The sequence below is a fragment of the Excalfactoria chinensis genome, chromosome 2 (genome assembly GCF_039878825.1).
Source record: "Excalfactoria chinensis isolate bCotChi1 chromosome 2, bCotChi1.hap2, whole genome shotgun sequence".
NCBI lineage: Eukaryota > Metazoa > Chordata > Aves > Galliformes > Phasianidae > Excalfactoria > Excalfactoria chinensis.
Window position 1 is genome coordinate 58,522,661 of NC_092826.1, and position 17,461 is coordinate 58,540,121.

At 39.9% G+C, this 17,461-nt stretch overlaps 1 protein-coding gene across 1 annotated transcript in view; it reads right to left on the reverse strand.

The window, feature by feature from the left end:
* GABBR2 (gamma-aminobutyric acid type B receptor subunit 2) overlaps window positions 1-17,461 on the reverse strand; it is a 448,010-nt gene that overhangs the window by 373,825 nt on the left and 56,724 nt on the right. The window lies entirely within an intron of this gene.

Here is a 17,461-nt window from a genome sequence, read left to right on the forward strand (position 1 = left end):
CAAGTTCAGAACTCAACAGCTTGAAAATGGAGGGGAAAGTACTTGAACAACTGATTACCTTTAGCTATAAAAACATTAAGTACAATTTTGAAAGTTGCCTATTGAAATGTTTACAAATATAAAACAGTAACTCAAGGAATACTATATGCATAGTGAACCACCACATTAATTCATAGTACAACAGTTGCAGAGAAAGGCTTCTAAAATAATAACGGGAATGGAAAGCTTATTTTAAGGAAAGGCTCAATGAGCTTGACTTGTTTACACCAGAAGATAAAAGGTGCAGAGAGTAGTCTTGCTTCTTTTCCACCTACACCATGATGGAATTCAACTAAATTGGGAATGTTAACTCCTAATAACTTTTATTTCTACATTCTGCTTTGAGCATTCTGAATATCCAGTCTTTGAAGTAAACATGTTTGGGTCACAGCTAATGATTTACTTTGGGAATTCAGGAATGGAAAATAATAAGTTTTCCTTTTGAGCACCCTTTCAGATTTAGGACATCCTGAAATATTTCCAGAGTATATAAGTATATCAGACAGATCAGACCTGGCCCTGTATGTGTAGAGTGTGAAGCTTTCAGACATATCTGAATTTTAGCAAGTTGAAACCTGAAGTCAAAGGCATTAAGGTAGAGTCATGTTCATGGCACAGTAAGATAGCATGAAATGGAAGATCTGGAGTCAAAGAAGATAACAGTGGAATCTAATTTTAGATTTAAAGCACTAACATAGCCTATAAAGGAGAAATTTTTAACTAATTCATCTGGCTTCACAGCATCAGATATTACAAAGCTGCATCCATTACCTGAAAAAGCAATTTGCATACTTAAATGATGTGTGTGATTCAAATGCATAAAGATTTAAACACAGTGGCCTTTCCTCCCAGAGAAGATAAGCAAAGCATACTGCAAACACCAAACCCACCCAATACTCTCAGCTTTCCTTTCAAGTGTCAATATTACTGAGGATTTCAGTGGATGTTTTCCATTTAAAAGTCATATAGATCAATTACAAAGGCATAGTATTAGTATGCATTTAATTATGCACTAATTACAGCTGCTATACAAATGTTTCCTTGAGATGTGTTCTTAGGGACACTGTACAATTGCCTTGAAGTAGGGACTTTCTCTTATCATCTGCTGGTTAATAGTCTACTTCTAGAAACGTTCCATTTATAACATCAGTTATAATCACAGAGGACTGGTTGGCTGAACAGACATGCTGTAGTTATGTAGTAAATATCACTCCTACAAAGTGAGCTAATATTTATGAATGATTTCAGATTTGTAAATATAGGAAGCCTTTCCCTAACCCTTTGTCCTAGGGAATGATATACATGAGCTTTCTATCACAAAGCAGCTTCACAGAAGCATTTATTAATGAATTACTGACACGGCAGTTGTTGCAGAAGCAAACTCGCATTCCATTTGCAATGCAGAATCACCTGGTATAAACCTGATATCAGCTTCTTACGCATACAGAAAAGAATATCTTAAAATGTTTTGTGATAGTGTCAAAATATAGCTGCAGCTGAAGTCACAGAAACAATTCCACTCACTGGAAAAATCATTAAAAAAATACCAGCAGTTGTCATAGCTTACATTTTAATGAATAGGTTCTTTTCTTCTTGTTTTCCTTAATTTAAAATCCAGTATGAGATACATAATAAAATGGAGACACTTCTACGTTCTGTTGCTACATTAAGGTTAAGAAATAAATATGCAAATAAGGAATTTCAGATTGCTTTAGAGACCACGCAGGCAGGCAAGATTTATAAATATGAAAGGAAGTCAGCCCTGGTGAAAACTCATGCAGTTCCACTGACGTTCTTAATAAATGTGTATTTTTAGAACTGCATCTATACCACTGCTGTTAACTGTTTGGGATCCAAATAGTACAAACACATTGTTCCACAGAAAATTTTTCCTAACTTCTACTCCATTTACTGTTTTTGGTGGTTTTCCTTTTCAAGAACTGCCCTGAGATTCTGGCTGTGATGATTCCTCTTACTTTACTAAACAATGAACTTAAAGTTTACCACCATTTCAACGCAGTTGACTTCTCTTTTACCAGCAGTTCACCCACCTTCGCCTCAGTTCTGTTATTGTTTACAAATTTGGGTTTTGCATTGATCAATTCTGAATTTCACTTGTTTCAGTCAAAGTGACCTCAGAAACAACAAGGTCAGAAACATTGCCCTAAGGAGCAGAGATGTTAGCAGATTGCCTCCAAGACCAAATGAATCTTACATAGGGAGGTTTTGTCTTACCTATAGAAAAAATGAAAAATGAGGAAAAAAATATATATATTTTTAATCCCTAGGTACTGAATTTGAAAGCTGCAAGAAACCCTACACCTTTCTCTTTTTTCTCATTTCTTGTGTGACTTCATAATGTACCAGCAGTTTTTAGCCCACCTATAGAAACTCATCCTCTCTCCCCATCCATCATCCCATTCAGAATCCTTGCCCATTTTAAGTGCCAAAGGTGTACTTTAAGTTTGGTGAAAGCAAATGACCAAGTACCAGATCCAGGTTAGAGCTCTCGAATTTATCAGGTGAGACAGCACCACAAGCTCAGCTATGCAGCAAGCACTTGGCACACATGAGCTGGCTGGCCATTTGTGTGCCCCCAGATTAGCCACGGCTGCCTCTTCTCAAGGTGTTAGGGAATATGAGGTAGCTCTTAAGGCTGAAAAAGGGAAAATTATGATGGCAATAAAAAAGAAGCTTGAAATTGCATTTATCATGTGTATGTAGAGATCAGGCAGAGGAGCACAGGACCCCAGTTTCCAGGACACCCCATTTTTTCTTTAACAAAACTGCTCTTTCTAAGCAGATTCTGAACATTTAATGAAAATTACATTTTAGTTACTCTTTTTCTCCATAATTATTTGTTCCTAAGGGGTAGAATAGGGTAATCTGGTGATACAGAAGGTACTTGAGTACTCATTGAGATTTTTTCATTATTTGTACTACAACTACCTTATTAACATCAAAATCCTGTGGTGGCCTTATCTGGCTCCGTAAAATAAATTAGTAGAATCACAGGTGTTTGGTTTTTTCTTTTTCCCACTTTGGAGCAAATATACTTCAGATCAGGAATGAGCGATCAGCTTCTCTTAACTGGTTCTATGGGACCTCTTAGAATAGAAATACAAACATGAAATTAATCATAGTGGGACATAGAAAAGTTTCTACAAATCAGAGCAAAATAAGAATCTACTATGAAAATCCCTTCCAGGAGGAAAATAATAATAATAATAAAAAGCAGTGTATTATCATTGTTTTAGACTTTTTATATGCATTCTGTCTTGAAACTAATTCTTATAAGATACACAACTTTAACACAGGACTCTGACACAGAAGAAAGTAAAGAGAGTCATAAAAAAAGTTCCAAAATCACCAGGTCCCTATAGGATCAATGGCTGTGACCTTCTTGGAATGGTTTTCAGCAAGATTTTTGGTGACTCAAGTTAAGTCTGTGAATTTATCCATTCCATACTACAAGAACACCTTAGGTAATATCCTTTATTTTTCTTGGCAGAGATTTCAGTTTTTGCTGGTATGTAGAATATCACTTACTTCACTCTCAGTAACAGTTCAGAGACCTTGATTTCCTCACTACTAAGCGGTGCTTATGGCAAGGAGTGCCTCCATGCTCTCAGCCTATCCACCTACAAACCAACCAGATGCACACATTTATCACATTTACAGAGAGGCAGGAGAATTACTGTTTTTGTTTTTTTTTTATTATTATTCTTGGCAGGTAGGGATCTGAAGAAGAATTAGCATGTGCACCTTTTGGTTATTTCAGTGCTTTCATTTGCAATTACATGACATTAGATGTTGGGATCCTACACGAAAACACCAGTTTCATTCATTTACCAAGTAGTGTGCTGCATCCAAATGTAGAGCATAAGATTTAGCATAAGATGTGCAATCATGTAGCATCACACCCCACCCTATGGTGGTCATAGGCAGGTCATTCAAAAAATAATAAAATCAAAAAGCCGGTGTGGGGTTAGGGGTGTTAAGTGTAACCTAAACTGGTGTTAGCAGTAACAAAAGGCAAAAATAAAATTAATTAAAAAGAGTGTCCAGTATCTAACATGCAAATGCTATCACACATAGAACATAACCTGTAACTACAGAACAATGAACGACGGTAGAAACATATATTCGCAAATATAAAAATGACCCAAAATTGGTTCTGCAGCAAGGAAGATGAATCTATCAAGATGAACATCATGTTCGTCCCAGCTACAGGCTGTGATACAAACAACTCCCTATATTACCCTGTGTCTTATGGCCAACACCAGTGTAAAACCACTAACCTTAGGATCCAGCTTGTGATCCAGAGGAGCAGCGGACAGGCAAACTATAAGCCAGTAAAGGGGCAGAAATGAAAATATGCATGTAATAACTCAAAGAATAACTTATCTGTACAGCCCATACTACTCTAATTTGAGTTGCTGTGCCCCTGGATTCTCATGCCTCCTTTGTATGCCATCGGTTTGTAGGAAGTACAAATGGAGAACTTCCCATGAGACAGAATTTTACCAAAATTTTAGTACAGAATCTGTTACATGCAGCATGCGTTTTGCAGATACAAATGATAATTATAGATTGTATGTTTATGAACATATAATATAAATTACATACAAGAAAACTGAGTGCCTCAATTGAAGAAAGACTGGGAACAGAGAGCCTAGTGGAGGGCCACAAAGGTCATTAAGGGCCTGGAACATCTCACTTACAAGGACAGGCTGAGGGATCAGGGACTGTTCAGCCTGGTGGAGAGGAGGCTGAGGGGAGATCTTATCAATGCTTAAAACATCTAAAGGGCATGAGATGAGTCAAGTATATGAGGCAAGGCTCCAGCAGGTGGGGTTAGATAAATGACCTCCACATGCCCCTTTCAACTCCCAGAATTCTGTGGAGTCTCATGTCCATGGAGCACCACTCTGAGCCCTCAGCTGAGCAGACACATCTGTACTGAGTCAGACCACCTCAGCTGGTACTTGCAAGGAGAGGCTAAGGGCAGAGGCAAAGTTGAAGTTAAAAGGAAAAAAAAAAAAAAATAATAGTCTGAAAACATGATGTAAGAAGGTAGGATCGTCCAGAATCTTCCAGCCAACCCCCTTTCTCCAGGTCCTGCATCTAACTACAAGAGAGGAGCAAACAGATGTGACTCTGATGAGTAGTTGAGGGATAAGAGGCACATGATGATTTAACTACAGCACATTTGGGATCCCAAGGTGAAAAACCTCAGTTTGGTCTGTGCTGGTCCATCCCTGTGGGCAAAGCTCCTTATTTACTAACCATTTCTGTTCCTCCCCCGGCACCCCAGCTTTTCATCCAACTGCACCTGTTCCCTTTGAGCAGGGATACATGCAGACTGCCTTTAGTAGGAGGAATTCCTCTAACAAACTCAAATCAAACATAACTGCAGAATTATTTATTGGCAAGAGAAAGGTATAAGCATCTTTTGAGTACACTTTATTATAGACAAAGACAGTCCAAATGTTAATTGTCACCAAGTTTCAGAATATGCATAGACTACACCCAAAACCAGAAAGGATGCAACGTGCAAAAAGTCTTTTATCCAAGTACCACAAGGCTTTGAATAACTTCACCTGAGGCAAGGTGGTCTCTTCTCATATGTGGTTGGCTGAATAGTTGACAGCCCAATCAATAGGGCTGCACCATTGACTGTACAAGGTATTGTAGAATGTGAAGTATTAGCACAGTGTGCTCTGGGAGGTGGTGGAGTCACCATCTTTGGAGGTGTTCAAGAACTGTGTGGATATGGCACCAAGGGCCAGAGCTAGTGGGCATGGTGGGGATGAATTGGTGGTTGAACTAGGTGATCTTAATGGTCTTTTTCAACCTAACTGATTCTAGGCACAGATGCTGTTCTCCAAAATATGCTGATCTATTTGCTATTAAAGCAAAGTAATTTTTTTAATAAGAATATGCAGGCTTGTGTACTTCAAGACTGAGCATTCTCCTCCTCCTGCCTGTTACCCATGGAGACTATATGCTGGCATGGTCACCATGGAAACAGTGGACAAACTTCAGATGTTTTTCACTGCTGAAGATAAAAGCCATCTGCATGATTTTTCTACTTCTGGCCCTCGCACAACCAGCGTGGGCTCACAGCCACCAGGACACTACACCTCACCCCCAGGCTGTGGCCCTGCAGCTGCTAGTGGAGAACAGGGCAAGCCTACTCCACCTTCACATCCCTTCAAGAAAAACAAAACAAAACGACACACAAAAACTAAAACAACAACAAAGCAAAACAAAACAAAAAAAGCCTCCCCAACTGATGCATATCTGTTCCTTCACATTCCTGCAGGGTGTAGCCACCTACTATCTCTCCAAGCTTCCAACCTTTGTTTTTGAGATCTGTGACAAGCATTCTTTCCCATCCCAAACATTTTCTATCAGTCATGGGCAGGTCTTACTAAAACACCTCATCTTCAACCAGATAATTTTAATAACAGATAAAGAAAACACCACCCACATAATAAGGGAATTCTGACCACCTACCCTAATAGAATCTGAGCTCTGGTGTACATGCTCAGAATGGATTTTCTGGGACTTAACCTTGAAAACTCACTGCAGTATAACAATTTTGATATATATATATATATATAAAATTGGAAACAATCACCAAGAAAGGTCTTGTCTGTGAATGTTTGTCATTGTTGAAGTCATGCGCATGTTCATTCAGGTATAGGTGATCATGAACTTACAATTTACTTCCTGACACATGAGGTGAAAATTCAGTGTGTGTTCACAAAGCTGCACTGTTTCTCTCTGACTCAAAAGTATTTCTATTTTTTTTTTCCTCTCCTCCTCTGCACTAAGCCGAGATGACAGATTACAACCAGAAAGATCTATTAATTAAACAATAAATTACATTTCTGCAGATTTTCCAGACAACACCAACTAGACGCTCTCTTACACTTAACGTCTGGTTTGGGTTGCTATCCTTACAGGGTTTTTAAGGTCTTGGGTTTTTTTTGCTCATTACCAGAAGCAGATTAGAAAAACAGACACATCCTAAAACTCAACTTTTGGTGCCACTACACAAATGTACCCATTTCATATATTCAAGAGATTACATCATTGTAAGAAGCCAATGCCTTCACAACAGCACTTCAGTTATGAAGACAGACATCTCAGAGGATGCCTCCTAATTTCAGGATTCACTCACAACTCTGTTTTTTATCTCTCAGTGGGTGAAAATGTACTGTTTAATGTTACATGCATATTATGAGCTTATGCTGCCTGTAGCTTATAAATTGATCTGATTCCCAGCAAAATAGTGCACTGAAACAATTTTCTTACATTTTGTAACAGCTAGGAGTTTCCTACCAATCCAGAGCCTGCTGCAAATTAAGGACAGCCCAAGGAGAGGGCAGATGGTGTTTTAGAGAGCAGTTTCTTATTTGCCTGCATACAGCCACCTCTACATGCCCAACAACCTCCAGCACAGTCCTGTCACAGGCTACCATTAGAATGCTTCTTAATCATCCCTTCAATAAATTAAAAATACTTTATTTTTCTCCAGATATCTTACAACTTTTGTTTATAACTCTCTTCATTACATGTGTGCAGCCAAGACCCTCAGCTCCTTGTTCTTTGACCTTATATTTCTGTATTTTTAAATATAAACAAACCCAGGACCATACAACTGATTTTATGCTCTATCACAGGTCTGGCATCAGTTATTCACACATACACACAGAAGGCTCGGCTCATTTGAAAGTTTTACAAACAAAACCACTTGGTTTTCTTCTCACCATTGACAACGTTTACTCATGAATGCATTCCCAGACCTGGAGAAAATAATTCATATTCTAAAGAAAAAAACAAAACAAAAAAACCCCACACCAAACTCCTGCATATTATTAAATATTATTAATATTATTATATTATTAAATATTATTAATATTATTATATTATTAAATATTATTAATATTATTAAATTATTTTGCAGTGTATTGAAGATAACTTTGCAGTGTATTGAAGATAACTTGCAGTGTATTGAAGATAACTTTCTAATGCAGATGGTCGAGGTACCGACGCGGGGCGGGGTGCTGCTGGACCTTATTCTTACCAACAAGGAAGGACTCGTTAAGGAAGTAAAAGTCGGGGGTAACTTGGGTTGTAGCGACCATGAGATGGTGGAGTTCGAGATCCTGAGCGGAGGAAGCAAAACAAAAAGTAGGATTGCTACCCTGGACTTCAGGAGAGCCAACTTTGATCTCCTCCGGGACTTACTTGGGGCCATCCCGTGGGCCAGGGTGCTAGAAGGCAAGGGGGCCTGTGAGAGCTGGCTAGCATTCAAACGGCTCCTCTTCCAGGCTCAGGATCAGTGCGTCCCTGCAACTAAGAAGTCAGGAAAAGGTGCCAGGAGACCTGCGTGGATGAGTAAGGAACTCATGTGCAAGCTCCGCAGAAAGAAGAAAGTACACGATATGTGGAAAAAGGGTCTGGCCACTTGGGAACAATATAAGAATGTAGTCAGGGACTGCCGAGATGCGACCAGGAAGGCTAAAGCCCACCTGGAGCTGAATCTAGCTAAGGAGATAAAGGATAATAAAAAAGGGTTTTTTAAGTACATTAACAGCAAAAGGAAGGCTAGGGAGAATGTGGGCCCCATACTAAGTGAGGGGGGTGTTCTGGTGACGGGGGATGCTGAGAAGGCGGAAATACTGAACGCCTTCTTTGCCTCTGTCTTTAGTGAAAGGGCTCTCCCCCAGGAATCCCAGTCCCCGGTGGTTGATGAGAGAATCTGGGGAATGGGAGATTTCCCTTTAGTCAGGGAAGAGGTGGTCCGTGAGTGCTTAGGAAACATTAATGTCCATAAATCCATGGGACCTGATGGGGTGCACCCGCGGGTGCTGAGAGAGCTGGCGGAGGTTATTGCTAAGCCGCTCTCTGTAATTTTTCAAAGGTCTTGGAGAACTGGGGAGGTGCCTGAAGACTGGAGGATGGCCAATGTCACCCCAGTCTTCAAAAAGGGCAAGAAGGATGACCCGGGTAATTATAGGCCAGTCAGCCTCACCTCTGTCCTAGGGAAGGTGATGGAACAGCTTGTGCTGGATGCCATCTCCAGACAACTGGGAGAAAAGGAGGTTATCAGGAGTACTCAGCATGGGTTCACCAAGGGGAGGTCGTGCTCGACCAACCTGGTGGCCTTTTATGAAGATGTCACTAGCTGGGTGGACGGGGGGAGAGCGGTAGATGTAGTCTACCTTGATTTCAGTAAGGCTTTTGATACGGTCCCCCATGACATCCTTATAACAAAGCTGAGGAAGTATGGAATAGATGAGCGGACGGTGAAGTGGATCGAGAATTGGCTGACTGGCAGAGTGCAGAGGGTTGTCGTTGGCGGTGCGGTGTCTGGCTGGAGGCCTGTGACTAGTGGTGTCCCCCAGGGGTCTGTGCTGGGTCCAGTCTTGTTCAACATCTTCATCAACGACCTTGATGAGGGGATAGTGGCCACCCTCAGCAAGTTTGCTGATGACACGAAGCTGGGAGGATTGGCTGACACGCCTGAAGGCTGTGCGGCCATTCAGAGAGACCTGGACAGGCTGGAGAGCTGGGCAGTAAGAAACCGGATGAGGTTTAACATAAGCAAGTGTAGAGTCTTGCATCTTGGTAGAAATAATTGCATACACCAGTACAGGTTGGGGGAAGACCTGCTGGAGAGGAGCTCTGCTGAGAGGGACCTGGGCGTCCTGGTGGACGACAGGTTGGCCATGAGCCAGCAGTGTGCCCTTGTAGCCAAAAAGGCCAATGGCATTCTGGGGTGCATTAAAAAGAGCGTAGCCAGCAGGTCAAGGGAGGTGATCCTCCCCCTCTACTCTGCCCTGGTGAGGCCTCATCTGGAATACTGTGTCCAGTTCTGGGCTCCCCAGTACAAAAAAGACAGGGATCTCTTGGAAAGAGTCCAGCGGAGGGCCACAAAGATGGTGAAGGGCCTGGACCATCTCCCCTACGAGGAGAGACTTAGGGAACTGTGTCTGTTTAGCCTTGAGAAAAGAAGGCTGAGAGGGGACTTGATCCAGGTTTATAAATACCTGAGGTGTGGGAGCTATAGTGGCGAGGCTGGTCTCTTTTCAGTAGTGCGTGGGGACAGGACTAGGGGCAATGGGCTGAAACTCCAGCATAGGAAGTTCCGCACGAATGTGCGCAAGAACTTCTTTACGGTGAGGGTGACGGAGCACTGGAACAGGCTGCCCAGGGAGGTGGTGGAGTCTCCTTCTCTGGAGATATTCAAGACCCGCCTGGACGCCTACCTGTGCGACGTGGTGTAGGGAGCCTGCTTTGGCAGGGGGGTTGGACTCGATGATCTCTAGAGGTCCCTTCCAACCCCTATAATTCTGTGATTCTGTGATTCTGTGAAATAGACATTAGGCAGGAACTGCTAGGTACGCTGAGATGCAGCTCCTATTATTTTGAGGTCTGTTGCTTTAATTGTGAAGCTGTTTTAATAAATTAGGGTATAAGATACTGTCAGGACAAAAGACTTGTTGACACATAACTTTGTCATCACAAACTGCACTCTTGCCACATTTGACAAGACAGCTTTTCCTTACTTCACACCAAGATTTTGTTCATTTTAAACAATCTTTAGCTCTTTACTGATCAGTCATATCATACTTTCTGCAATTCTGTCTGGAATTAGCATCAAGCCCACATGCTTGTATTTGTAAAAAGTATCTCATTATGTGTTTTCCAGTTATGGAGCAATTCTCCTCCAAAAAGGACTCCTCCATTATCTCTTAGGATGAAGCTAACATTAATGGAGCAGAACTATACAAATAGGTACAAAAACTTGGAGATGAGATAATCTTACAGCTTTTTGCAATTCCTCTTTCAGGGAAAAAACAAACAAACAAACAAAAAACAAACAGACAAAAAAAAAAAAAAAACAACACAAAAACAACCCAACCTACTCAGTATAAACAGAATAAAGATCATGTTGCTTCTCCTCAAAAATATTCTGCCTTTTTTTGTATTTGGATGGACTACTTGCATTTAAAAAGTTTGGTGACCTAAATCATTGTTTACTTTCTTACAAATGTTATAAAAAATTTCTTCATGATTGCTCTATGTTGCCTCATTCCCTTAATTTTACCTGCCAAGCTTCTTTCCTAGAACTCATGCATATTTTTATAAGCCTTTGCTTTATCGTTTCATTCCTTCCACTTTGTCAGCTCCCTTCTCCTTCCCCCCCTCCCATTTTAATCATAGAAACACAGAATGTTTTGGATAGGGAAATCATACCGCTCAGATATTTTTTACATTATTTTTTGAAATGAAATGTGCTCATGTCATAGAATCACAGAACGGTTTGTGTTGGAAGGGCCCCCAAAACCTACCCAGCCCCACCCCGTGCCATGGGAAGTGCTGCCCCCCACCAGCTCAGCTGCCCAGGGTCCCATCCAATCTGGCCTTGAGCACCTCCAGGGATGGGGCACCACAGCTTCTCTGGGCAGCAAGCTGTGCCAGCAAGCTCTGCCAGCACCTCACTGCCCTCTGAGTTAAAAGTTTCCTACTGATATCTAATCTTAAACCTATCCTCTTTCAATTTAAGACCATTTCCCCTTGTCCTAACACTATCAGATCACGTTAAAAGTGAGTTTCCTTTCTATTTTTAAGGTACCTTTACATATTTCAGCTGTGCTGTTAACAGGGTTAACTTCTTAAAGAAGCTCTACTTTCTTTGAGACAAATCTGAGGCTTTTCCCTACTCCTTCTTAGAGTGATACTGTTTCCTGGCTCTTCTCAGTTTCTTAGGAGTGCATCCACCTTCCCTGACAAACACAGTTTAAGACGTTCAGGTTATATAAAGTCTTTCACAGGTATCCTCTCTAATAAGTATTTCCTAAGAAGTGCCCACGAAATTAGGTTTTTTGTTAGATGCTTCAATACATCAATTTTATCCTTTCAACTAAGTGCTTTAGTACACTTACATGTTTATTTCAATCTTTGAAGAACTTTTTCTTTTTTATAGTATTAAATAAATCTATTGTTATTTGAAACAAGTTGGTTGCATGTAAATATACATATATCATTATGCAAGATAACCAGCAAACAAAACATTAATCTGCTCTCAAATCCATAATCATAAAATCTTAATTGAGTTAGGTTAAATTTGAGTTAGGTTAAATAACCTATGTCAGGTAAGGGTGGGTCAGCCACTTTTAACAGAGGTTAAAATCCAGCACAGCAGACAAATGGCAGCTGTACACTTTGAATACCTCCAGTGCCAAGGAGGATTCTCTTGGAGAATTAGATGAGTGATTGTGTCAGCTGGGATGGAATTGTCTTCTTTTAGAGTGTCTGGTATGATGCTATGTTTTTGTTCTAGGAGGAAAAAAAAAAAAAAAAACAAACAAAAAGACAACAATGCTCATAACATAGTAATATTCATAACTGCAGCTAAGCAGTGTCGTATAGAGCCAAGGCCACTCACTGCAAAAGGCCCACAGAACTGGGAGGGAGCAGAATTAGGACTACTGACTTAAACTGTCCAAAGGGATATTCCATAACACGCGACATCAAGTGGAATGGGTCTTGAAGGGGGCAGGAGTTCTCTCTCTCTCCTCCACTGCTCAGGGGGCCAGCTAGGCATCAGGCAGGGTACCAATTGCTTGTGCAACACTTGTTACATACATATGTGTGTGTGTATATATATATGTGTGTACACACACATATATATGTGTGTACACACACACATATATATGTGTGTGTACACACATATATAGTCACAACTATTTTGCTCTTCTCTTAGCAAATAATTTTATCTAAAAAAGAAAAAAAAAAAAAAAAAAAAGAAAAAAAGCAGAGAAGGGATGAGTGTGGGTATAACTACACGTAGATGATTTTCCAAAACCAAAATATCATACCATACACTTTAAGGAAAACAGTTCCATCCAGATGAAACTAAGACAGTGACAACCATGGAAAAGAAATGTATTTTAATGATGGCAGGTTTTTTTTGTTTGTTTGTTTTTCCCAGATTGGAAAATGTAAACTGAAATTATCATGATTATGCAGTTCTCTTGCATGCATTTCAGGCCACAAATCAGACCAAGATGGGTATCTGTCTCAAGGCCTTGGAGAGTTATACAGACAAAGCTGATTTATGAATCTTTAGTAAGACTCTCAAAGGAACAGTATAAATAATTCAGTCACAAGAATCATCCCACAATACAGTAACAAATATATTCAGGAAGAATAAATCCACCACAATTATTACCTTAAATTCACACCGCTAACAAGGTGAAAGGCCTACAGCAATGAATAACATGGTGAATACCTTTGTTTATAACATGTCTCAAGACAATAGTTCATAAAATCAAGGTACCCTGATATTGCACACAGCATAAGTACAATTAGCTGTGGTTCCTCGACACTGTTAATCAAGTATTTAAGTAAATTCTCTTTGTTGATTTCAGATTCCAACTTCGAAAACATAATTGATTTTATTAAACTTGAAATTTATTAGATTTTCATTAGATATTTCCTTAAATTCATTAGAATATCAGCGAGACAGCCAGAAATCAGTTGACCACCAGAACTATCTACCTTGAAGACAAGTCAATGCAAGCTGTGAACACCTTAGAGGGGAAAGGGAAAAATAAAAGTAATAAAAGCACGTTTGAAATCTTTCTGCCAAGATGTCACTAGCTTTGTATCCTTTTGTTTAAATAAGTGGCCTGAAATATAAGTGAGAGCTCTAGTATCACAGAGCAGCACTTTTGTTCACATAAACAAGCATTGCAAGCACAGCACAATGGATGTTCTGTGCTTCTTTACCAGCCTCAGAAGAATGAAGCTCTCAAAACAGGTAGTCTTGGGAGAACAGAGATAAAACATGAGCAGAGTTGGGTCTGCGCATGATTTGAGTCTCTGTAGGCTCCTAAAACAAATAAAGTCTTTCTTGAACACACTAAGACCAGAAAGAAACCAAGTTCCAATAAGAGGTTATGCTTTTCCTCCAAAAATGATTCATTTGAGAGCACTGCAATTTAAGAAACCAGAAGTAAAGGGCACTGATCTGCATGACCCCTCACTAAGCTTAAATCCTGCCCTTCGGATGGAAACTGTTCATAGGAAGATCAGCCTTCCCATGGTGTTATTTATCTCACTTCCCTCATGCACATCCCCCACACTGTGTACTAGTCGGTAGCGCTATTTATCACCATGTTTTTGTGGATGGGATACTACAATTATGTCCTATAAACAGCCTATACAGGTTGGTTATGCTTTATAAGTTCAAAGCTCTGGGCATTTATTTTGTCAAATAGGAAGTCAGTTAAGCAGCATTTTGCCATAATGTCCATTTGTAGTGAAGAAGAGACTGTTTTTTAAGGTTTATCTACCAGCCACAGTTTAATGAAGTCTAATAGCTGCGCATCATACATAGAAGAGATAGAAAAAAGAAAACTCTTAAAGCAAAATTAGTACCCATACAAATGATTTAGAGATAGTTTTCAACATCATTTATAGTTGATTTCTGAAGAAATATAGCCTAGCTTTACCAGAATTTGTGGTGATGGTTGACTGACCGCTGGGTGTTATTCCAGCCTCAAATTATATGTTCTTTTCAGCCTAACAGCCCCTCAGTCACTGTTCTAAAACAGCCCCTTATACAATGCCAGAAGCATTCCACACATAATGTAGATCCTGGAGAAATCCCTGATTGCTTTATCAATTGCTGTCATGTCTACCAATCAGGTATTGTATAATTGATTAATTTCAGTAAAGTTGCTTACACATATGCATATATTAACTGTTGTCTATTATACTGCAGTATGCTGAGCTACATTCACTTCCTCTTCATCAGTTTGGCTCACTGCTCTGTGTGGGTTGGAAATAACGCAGAGCTTTTCTGGGCTCCCTTATGTACTGTACAGAATCACAGCAGACAGCACACAGCTTACGACTCCCTCACTGCAGTAGGGCTGACATGAAGATCTGAAACCAAATCATTCACAATGGAATTGTTTACAATGAGAAATTCTACCTGCAATTCAAAATACAAGAAAAAACCTCACTCTCCAGTGAAAATTTTCTATCACTGCAAAGAGGAATTATTTGTTTCACAAAAAGATCTTCAGGATATGGATTAAATAGATGCAGCTAAATGCTTCATCTCAAAATTTGTTTTTACCATAAATCAAAACTGTAGCCGGAGGGAGCACTGTGAAGAAGCAATGTGTGGGACAAGTGATGCTGCATTTGGGGATGCAGGTAAGGAGCAGAGCAGCACTGAACAGATCAGTATGGGACTGGTACAGGAAAAAAGAGAAATGAGGCAACAAGACAGCAAGGATATCTGAGGAACTATCTTGAAGACATGACAGTTCAACATGACAGCTATTAAAGTCAAAGGCCCTGTTTGCAAGCAAATTCAGGTAAATAAGCACTAACAGAAGTTGAGATGCTACACAGGAGGACTTAGCAGCAGCATGCTTGAAATGCTGTTACCAATGCAGTCACTGGAGGAATGCTCTTCTTTAATAAGTTCCTGCCTCACCATATAACTGAATTCATTTCCAGACGCAGGAGATGATGAATCAACACAGTTAATAGTGAGAAAGCAATGGGCAGGGATGATAAAGAATAGTTTGGTATATGATTAGGAATTGACCAGAGAGAGATTTGAATATTAAAACTACTTTTGTACCTATGTACACAGGCTAAGCAGCTCTGTATTAAGTTACATTTGAATGCTTCGCCCACATACGCACTTCAAATACACATTTATTTCCTACCAGAACAAGGTGAGATTAAACAAATGTTTGTTTTTTTTTTTGCTGACAAACTTCTCTGGCATGTTTTTAATCAGTACCAAGAAATAAAGTCATCCCCAAACGTATGGGCCTGAAGGAAGATAAGACCTGAGGGAACAGCATGGAGCTGCTTCAGGGGAAGGTCAGGGTGGGGTTAGGGACATGGTCTGCACCAGAGGGCGGTAGGCATAGCCCCAAGGGCCTGAGTTCAAGGAGCGTTTGGACACCACTCTCAGACATAGGGAATGAATGCAGGGTGAAGCTGTGTGGAGCCAGGCTCAGTGAACCCTGTGAGTCCCTTTCAGCTTGGGATGTTCTATAGTTCTATTATTTTATATTCTTCCTCTACTTCTTCCTAAAGAGAAGTTTCTACTACTTTACCCAGGAGCAGCATCTACTGAAGCAGTTGCAACAATCTGTTAACAAATAAATAAACAAATTGCATTTTAATTATAGTGCAGATCCCCAAGCTAGAAATCCCAGAGCTGTCCATGCCTCTGCAGACATCCTGATCCTCAGGAGGATATTTACATCAACCAACCTTACACGCATTCCTTGAGAATTCTTCTAGGGATAGATATCTCCATGCTTATGGAAATATAGTGCAGTTTCTGCCAGTGATAACGCAGACTTGTGATTTAAAACACTGAAGCCATAAAATTTACAAGAGGAAAGAGGAGCAAAGCAACATTTTCAAAAATGTCAGTTATTTCTGTCTAATTCTCTTCCAAAAGTTGAGAATGTAAGCTCTAAAATTTGCTTAACAACTTATTTTAAAGGATCTTAACCTCTAAATGTGTGCATCGATTATGTAAAAGTGAAATAAGGGAGCATGCACAGAACTGATTCTTAAAACCATTGAGGACAACATAACTGCAAGATAAAAATTGCAGTCTGGGTTGTAGAAAGGAGCTGCACTATTTTACCAAACTGTCAGCATGTGCATTTCTATAGCAAGATCTCACACATTTGATGGAAACACAACTTGTTCAGATCAAAAGGTTTTGCTTTGTGCATGTTCATATATTTGGAAAATATGTTTAAATCCAAGTCAGCCCACTGCTGGATATGAAATAAAATTAACAAATTATTAACAAAAGAGGTGTGTCTGAAAACTTGTTGGAGGCAAGCAGTATTTATCTCTAAACTGGAAATAAAAATATATAATCAATCTCCTCATTGAAACACTGGAGCCTCAGGTTTACAATGCATGAGTTTCTTCTATGCAACTCCCTTCATTCTCACAGTTCTGACAAACAGAAGGAAAAAAAAAAGCACTCTGTAATACTCTTACCATAACTGCTGGGATTTGAGCAGAGGTCCAAGCATGTTACTGAAAGGCAGAGCCATTACTGTCACCTGCAGTCATTGAAGACCATGAAAACCACATTCCAAACAGGTGCTTGTCTTACAGTTAGTTTCTTGCAAGAGATGCAAGTTCATTAGTGAATCACCATTGCGTTTACTGCCACCACTGTGAACCCAAAAAACCAATCCTGCCCAAGTGCCTCAAAATTCACAAACTCCACTTCAGAATAGAATACTTAAATATTAAAATTCATTTTATAGTCAACTGAAATGTTAAAGTACTAAATATATTTATTTAAACACACAGAAATAGCACCCTA